Raw genomic sequence first — 8,565 nt, 5'->3', positions numbered from 1 at the left:
TAATAATAATAATAATAAAAGAAAAAAAAAGAATCTTTTCTTTTGGTATTTTATCACATTTCTCCCAGTACTTTTTTATCCACTGATCTATTCTGTCTATTGGTTATAAATCCTGAGTTGTCTGTGTTCAGAGTTATGATCAATTTTTGAGCCCTATTACAATGGCCACAACATCTACTGCGTTAGTATTAAAGTCTTTTTTCCCAATTTTTAACAAATGTCAGAACTGTTTTATTTGACAGTTGCCCAACAGGATGTTTAACTATAAAAACAGTTTTCGGTTTCCAAGAAAAATGATGTGAATAATGTGTAGTTGTATCTGCCTGACCCTTGTAAGTGTATCTGAAAAATTATCTTGTTTTTCAAATGGGGTGAGGGTGAAAGATTATAGAGCCAACATGTTCCTAAAATGCTGAGTCATAATTGAAACCATAGAAATCAAAGAGGTAGAATGCTTAGACTCCAACATCTTTAACCCCAAGGATACTTTGATGTCCATGCTCAAAATTATTGTGAAACTGGCTGAACATGGTGGCTCACACCTGTAATCCCAGGATTTGGGGAGGCCAAGGATGGCAGATCACCTGGGGTTGGGAGTTCAAGACCAGACTGATTAACATGGAGAAATGCTGTCTCTACTAAAAATACAAAATTTGTCAGGCTTGGTGGCACATACCTGTAATGCCAGATACTCAGGAGGCTGAGGCAGTAGAACCACTTGAACCCAGGAGGTGGATATTGCAGTGAGCCAAGCTCCTGCCATTGTACTCCAGCTTGGGCAACAAAAACAAAACTCTGTCTCAAAAAAGAAAATATTATGTAACTAACAACAACAACAGCAAAACTGATAATGGTTAAAATTGAACATGGTAAAACGTATCATTGACTAAAAACTGATATAAGAAAAAATATTCTCAAAAATCTTTGGGCATCCACAATTTGACTCAGGAAAGTAGACTAGATAGAAATAATGATCCCTATGAAAACTTTTAGAAGAAGAATCTGTAAATTATAATGTGAAAAAAGTCAGGTAATTCTTATTTTAATATAGTGATCCTGATAAAAAATAATTTAATTAAATTAAAAATTAGAGCAGATTAACATGAATTAGTTACTTTTTAATAAAATATAAATCCTTGAGTTGAAATGTCATAGATTAGTTTACTCTGGAAAACACATTCTCAAATAAATAAAATCTGAATTTATATAATTATTTGATTGTTTGACTTTATCTGTTTATTAAACCCATAATAAAATTATTTTGTGCAGTTCAAGTTCCCTAACATAACATAGTATGGTCAAAATGGAAGGGTAAAAATTGCAAAACCAATTTAACATTTGTCATCTTAAATGTACTATAAGAATGCCTTTTAAATTAATCCAGTGATTAGGCATTTAAGTTCATGTTTTAGGTTTCAGTGAATACCACCATTCCCTAATTTGCAGTAGATTAACAGCATATTTTAGCTCCCTCCTTAATTTGCAGTAGATTAACAGCATATTTTAGCACGTATAACAGTGCTGTTGTGTGTCCAAGAGGAAAAGGCATCTCCTCTCTATGTGAGGATGTTCTTTTATTATTTCCTTTCACCATCTATGAGTCTTGGTTTTCCTTTGTATTAAGTCCCCTGAAAACCAAGTATTTTAAGAAATGCATGATGGAAGATTTAATGGACTCATCTAATTGTGGCTCATATTCACCTCATTCCATCAACATTGGCAATGAGTGGTCACATATCCACATCAAAGGAGGCTAAGAAATGTAATTCAGCTCTGTGGCTAAAAAAGGGAGAATAGATTTTAATGAAAGACAAGAGTTTTCTGTAACAGTATGTCACTCATAAGTATTTATTGTGTTTCTCAAATATTTATTGAGCATCTATCATAGCTAAGCACTGTGATAAGGGCTGCAGAAAGAAGAGAGAGCTGACACAGGAGAGTCCTAGCCTGAGAAAGCCACAGTCTAAGAAAATAAGAAAAGACATGGTATGGAGTGCCTGCTGTCATGAGAAAAAAAAGAATAATGTGAAAGGACTCTGAAAGTTTAATTATTCTACTTTGGGAAGCTTCCTGAATATCATAGCAAGTAAGCTCCACTCTCAGTGATAAGTAAGATTTGGTTGGTTGAGAAAGATGGAAGCGGAAACTGCTGAGCAATGGCATGGTGATAGAATGACAGAAGAGTGGTCACCATCAAATGGGAAAGAAAGCTCTGTCTTTGGCAATGGGGAGGGATAGGGTTGGAATCATTCCAATGTCAACACTTACTCAAAGTGAATCATTTTACACTGATTCCACTCATGCTGGAACAGTTCTACAAGCACTTGTGTGACTGTATTGTACACTGTGGGGCTGAAGAACAAGAGTATGGGTGGCTCCTGCTTCCACAGAATTCAATATCCAATTTGTCTCAGTATAGCCAGTGTTCAGAGTCATTTTCAGAAAAGTTTCAAATGCTTGAGAAAGACTGACCTCTGAACTAAAGAGAGTTCTCTGTCTGGAAACAGGTGGAACTTTTTCACTTTTTAGTTTTTACTTTTACTGTCATAGAATTCTTCATATCTGTTTCTGCGAGGAATGAGCTGGATGTGTTTGAAGACAAGCTGAAGAGCTACATTACCTCTGTGAAGAAGATGAGAATGCTGGCCCCAGTTAACCCTGCAGGAGAAAGAGTTAACCAACATCATCAAAGGTAACATTATTTAACCTCCACAGTGTGGAATCTTAAGAGTGGGACCTGTACCTTGTGGCAGGTGCACACCTGTAGTCAGTATTGCTGATAGTCCTGGTTAAACTTCACTGATGTAACTTTCCTGATAGATAAATACGTTCTGGGTCATTTATGTTTCCCTGGGTTCACTAGAAAGACAAAGAGGTCAGGACACAGGCCATATTTTGTATATCTATTTAAGGCTAAACTAAAAGGTGAACATATTCTAAGAACTTTTTTAAATAGCCTGCTTATTTTTAATGCCTATTGGAAGAATTTAAATGATTATTTAATTTCAAATTTGGACAAAATAAAACACCAAATCCTGTTTTTTAATTAAGGTGGTAAGAAAAGTTTATTGATGTCTTTCAAACTTTGTCTTAAATTCACTTGTATCTTAAAATGGAAGCTTTCTTTGAAAATTACATATTCTAGTAATAAGCTCACTGCCCATTAATGGAAAGCTATTAACTATTCCCCAATGAGGAAGGATCTTCTAAAATGAGGCTAAAATACATTACACAAATGATTTCCAACAGGCCCTGCAGCCTTGCCAACTCCATGTCAAAAATTGCGTGTATGAATTTTTTTCTGACCCTGAATTCTATTCCATTAATGTGTATGTATTGATCTTGTATCCTACAACTTTGCAGAATTTGATTACTAGAGTTAACAGTTTTATGATATTATTTAGGATTTTAATTATATATATAAAATTCTAACATCTATATATAGAAATAAGCTTATTTATTTTCCAATTGAAGTGTTTCTTTTCTTGCGTTGCCCGATTATTATGGCCTAATTTCTATTACAATGTTGATCAGAAGTGATGAACACAAGTATCCTTGTCTTGTTCCTGATCTTAAGGAGGAAGCTTTTCATCTTTTACCATTTTATATAGTGGTAGTTTTGAGGTTTTTATATGTATGTTTTCTTATGCTGAGGAAGTTTTACTCTATATCTAACATACTAAGTGCTCTTATCGTGAAAGAGTTTTGGATTATGTCAAATTTTTTCCTCTATCAATTGAGATGATTATGTTGTTTTTTAAAATTTATTCTATTGAGTGGGTATATTGCATTGATTGATTTCAATGTTTGAAGACTTTGAGAAAAATTTGGAGTTACAACTTTTAATGTTTAAAACAATTCATTAGTAAAGCCATCTGGTTATGGACTTTTCTTTGTTAGTATGTTTAGATAACTTAGGCAGTCTTTTACTTGTTACACGTTGGATTAGAGTTATCCAGAGAAATAGAAGCAATAGAATAAGTGTCTACATCTATATCTATACCGTCTCTGTGTGTGTATTTATCAATATAAATATTAATTTATGGAACAGAGCCCTTTAGAGTTGCCATAGTGGTGTCTGGCCAGGGGGCCTTCCGCAGGCATCTGTGGGCTCTGCTGTGGAGAACCCTCTGCTCTTCCACTCACTTCATGTAATGCTGGCCCTTGTTGGCAGGAGCAAGCTTCTGCCCCTCACCGGAGTGTTGCCCCATAGACACCTTTTTACCAATCTCCTGTGTGGAGCTCTGCACTGACAGTGACTGGCAGAAAGACCTGGAAGCCTCAGAGCTATTCCTGATCATCACTGCTGCCCCTTACACCCCATGCAACATCCATGTTGTAGCATGTATCAGCATTACATTTTTTTTTTTTTTTTTTTTTGAGACAGAGTCTCATTCTGTCACCCAGGTTGGAATCATGACTCACTGCAGCTTCAACCTCCCAGGGCTCAGGTGATCCTCCCCTGTGGCTGGGACTGCAAGCACACAACATCAAACCGAGCAAATGTTTGTATTTTTTGTACACAAGAGATTTTGCTATGTTTCCCAGGCTGGCCTCAAACTCCAGACTCAAGAGATCCTCTCATCTTGGTCTCCCAAAGTTCAGGGATTGTAAGCATGAGCCACCATGCCCATCAGCATTGCATTCATTTTAAAGCTCCACATTTTGTACTGTAAATGATGCTGCTATAAAGAATGGTGTGAAAATATCAGCTTAAGTCCCTGCTTTCAATTATTTTGGATAGACACTTGTAATGAAATTGCTGGAACATATTGTAATTCTATTTAGAACTTTCTGATAAATTGCCAAACTATTTTCCACAGTTGATAAACCATTTTATATTCTCACCAGCAAGACACCAGGGTTCCACTTCCTCCACATCCTAGCCAATACTTGTTATTTTTCATTTTTGTTGTTTTGGGTTTTTTTATATAGCCATCCTAATAGGTGGAAAGTGGTATCTCATTGTGGTTTTGGTTTGCATTTCTCTAATGACTGGTAATGCTCAGCATTTTTCCATATACTTATTGACCCAATGTAGATTCAAGTTCTCTGCACTTTTATAAATGCTGTTGTTAATTTGTCTTCTTGTTGAGTTTTAGGAGTTCTTTATATATTCTGCTTATACCTTACGTACCTAATCAGATACATGATTCACAAATATTTTCTCCCATTCAGTGGTTGTCTTTTCACTCTGTTTTTCTTGTTTTTTGATAGAGAAAAGTATCACATTTTGATTAAGCCCCATGTATCTGTTTCCTATTTTGTTGCCTGTGCTTTTGGTGTCACAGTCAAGAAACAATCACCAAATTTAATGTCATAAGATTTTTGCTTATGCTTTTTTCTAAGAGTTTTTAAAGTTTTAACATTTTAAACTTTTATTTTAGGTTCAGGGGTACATATGAAGGTTTGTTACATAGGTAAACGTGTCACAGGGGTTTGTCGTACAGATTATTTCATCACCCAGATATTAAGTCCAGTACCCAATAAGAGATTTTTTCTGCTTCTCTCCTTCCTCCCACCCTCTATCCTCAAATGGACCCCAGTGTTTTTGGTTTTCTTCTTTGTGTTCATAAGTTCTTATCATTTAACTCCCACTTGTAAGTGAGGACATGCAGTATTAGGTTTTCTGTTCCTGTGTTAGTTCGCTGAGGATAATAGCTTCCAGCTCCATCCACGTTCCCCCCAAAAATAATAATCTTATTCTTTTTTATGGCTGTATAGTTTTCCATAGTGTATGTGTACCACATTTTCTTAATCCAATCTGTCAATGATGACATTTAGGTTGACCATGTCTTTGCTATTGTGAATTGTGCTGCAATGAACATTTGCATGTGTGGGTCTTCATGGTAGAGTAATTTACATTTCTCTGGGTTTATATGCAGTAATAGGATGGCTAGCAGAACTATTGAATGGTAGTTCTGCTTTTAGCTCTTTGAGGAATCACCTAACTACTTTTTACAATGGTTGAACTAATTTACACTACCACCAACAGTATATAAGTATTCCCTTTTCTCCACCACCTGACCAGCATTTATTATTTGACCCTTTAATTATTGCCATTCTGACAGGTATGAGGTGGGATCTCATTGTGGTTTTGATTTTCATTTCTCTAACCATCAGTGATGTTGAGCTTTGTTTCATATGCTTGTTGGCTGAATGTATGTCTTAAGAAGTGTCTGTCCATATTTTCTGCCCACTTTTTAATGGAGTTGTCTGCTTATCTATTGTCATTGCCATGGTTGCATCTGCTGAGTGGAGGCTTACCCAGTGGCCTTCATGCCACTGTGTGTGCTGCACCTGTTTGTCTCTGCACGGTGGGGGGTGGGAACCCCTGGACACCTGTGGAGTGTCCATGCTTACCCTTGTGGGAGCGGCGTGCACGCACCTGTGGCGAAACATTCCAACTGCTCTGAAGTCTGGTCTCATTGCCATCTCACTAGCTGGCCTAAGGCAACCCCTCCAGGGATGTGCTGTGGCAGGAGGGCCTCCCCATTTTGAGCAACCCTCACCAAGAAACCTTCTACAACTCTTAGGGGCAGATCACTCAACTCATGCTTTGATGAAGAATGCAGCCAGCTGTGAAAATTAATGTAAATTGCAGGACACACTCATCATCAACACTTCCAATGCACTTGTGGCCCCATGTTCCTCCCAGGGCTACGCCTGTCTGAGCCCTCACTTGCTGATCAATCGCCCCCAGCGATGCTTCTGGCCTCCTGGGGGTGCATGGCTGGGGGTTCCCTCACACAACTCGTTGGTCCCTCTGGCCTCCCAAGTGCAGACCTAGTGGTGCCCACCTCCTCATTCATCTGCACCTTCCCCCCTCCACCCCAACCTCCATGCCAGCCCTGCGAGGGACCACGTGGTGGGGGAAGAAGCCTTGGTTAGGAGGTAGCCCACTGCCTGTGAGAGGGAAGGAAAAGAGAGCCGGCTGGGGCCGAGTTCCTGTGGCTGCCACAGTCCGGGTTCCACTAGAGAGCTCACTCCTGCTGCAGGCGGTCCAGGGTTCGCCTGAGCCTGGATAGAAGGTCTGGTGCTGTGGTGCATCGGCGGGGTGAGAGTGGGGGTGGAAAGCGAGATTGCTTCCCGGTCGCCCCAGTTCACCGCCACCCCCAGTGGCAACCTGGTGTCTTGCCAACTGCTGCTCCTCCCTACACCCTCCTCCTCTCCCGCCCAGCCTGCTGTGCTGTTCCCGGACCGGAAGTCTACCCTGCGTGACCCCTCTGTCTAGGTCAGGGCCCAGCCGCAGGCTTGGCCGTGCCGCCGTTGGTGACCCATGGGACCACCGTGGCAGTATCCACCATTGTGTGCTTACCTCTGGTTCATGGCTGTGACATGCCTTGTGGCACCTCTGAGCCGCATTGTGGCGAGGTGGAGCCACATCCTCAGCCCGGGTCCTTTGGACGACCTCAGGGCACTGTGTTTCCCCCGCCCCCAGTTCTCGCTCCTCCTTCCCGTCTTCCAGCTCTGGGCGGCAAGCACGCCATCAGCCACAGCTCTTCTCTCTCACCCCCGCTCCCTTCGCTGGACTCGTCTCCCGACGGAATGTCCAGGCTCCCGTCCAAATGTCCAGGCTACCGTCCTCCTTGCCCACCTATTTCTTCCTCCCCTCCCAGAGGTAACCTCAGGCTAGAGATGGCGACCCTCTGAATTTAAGCATACTAGTCAATGGAGGAAAATAAACTAAACAGGATTCCCTTAGTAAAGGGGAGTGAACAAGGAGCCCAGTGCCAAATCCCTGTCCCTTGGTGCGGTGCAGGAAATGAGGTGTATGGAAGACTTACTCCCCAGCACCACTTGTGGGGGCCTAGGTTCTTCCGATTGAGGCCCAGCTAACCTGTGGACGATGTGAGGTCATTAGCAGCCCCTGGCTGCCACGCTTGGGTCTTCCCAGAGTCGGGTTGCTTGGGAATGCAACCTAAAGCTGGTGGTAAACTCTATCTAAGGCTAAATATCGGCATGACACCACAATAGTCAACAAGTACTGTAAGGGAAAGTTGACGCAGTTCAAGAGGGCATGAAACCTTTAAGACTTAAATGGGTGGGGTCCATGCAGTCTGATGGAAGATTAAAACAGGCAGCAGGTCGGGCTGTGCCAGTGATCTGGTGGATCTTTCCTGCCTCCCGTTCCTCCTGACCCCTCCAATCGCCCTCCCTTCCGGGGCACCCCTCTTCCTTCTTGGTGCAGAGGTGGGTGGTTTGGACAGGCGGGGGAGTCGTTGGGAACTGTCCCCCAGACGGAGACTGGCCACCGCCAGGTGCATTTCCACTGTGATTCTGCTCCCTGACTGGCTCTGGGACGTCTGGGAAGGCCCGGAAGGGAAGGTGGCTCGGGGGATTATGTCCTCCCGGTCCCTCGGGAGGGAGTGGGGTGGGCCACCCCCCGAATGTTACAGTCCCCCAGCAGTAGCATTCGCCGAATCCCGGGACTGAGGTAGTGAGATCTGTTGCGTGCTGTCCCCTTCCCTGCACCCACTCCTGTGGGAGCCCCCCATGAGGGGATCCCCCGTGGGGTCGTGACAGCGTCACTCTAGGGGGCTGGGCCACCCGTCCCACTGTGTA

At 42.0% G+C, this 8,565-nt stretch overlaps 1 pseudogene; it reads left to right on the top strand.

Moving 5' to 3' along the window:
• The window catches only part of LOC105537331, a 36,520-nt pseudogene extending 28,899 nt beyond the window's left edge, over positions 1-7,621 (top strand).
• The last annotated feature ends 944 nt before the right edge of the window (positions 7,622-8,565 follow it).

Source organism: Mandrillus leucophaeus, unplaced genomic scaffold (assembly GCF_000951045.1).
Source record: "Mandrillus leucophaeus isolate KB7577 unplaced genomic scaffold, Mleu.le_1.0 Scaffold1707, whole genome shotgun sequence".
Classification (NCBI taxonomy): Eukaryota; Metazoa; Chordata; class Mammalia; order Primates; family Cercopithecidae; genus Mandrillus; species Mandrillus leucophaeus.
The sequence above is the reverse complement of the archived record's forward strand: the minus strand, read 5'-3'. Positions and strand labels throughout refer to the sequence as shown.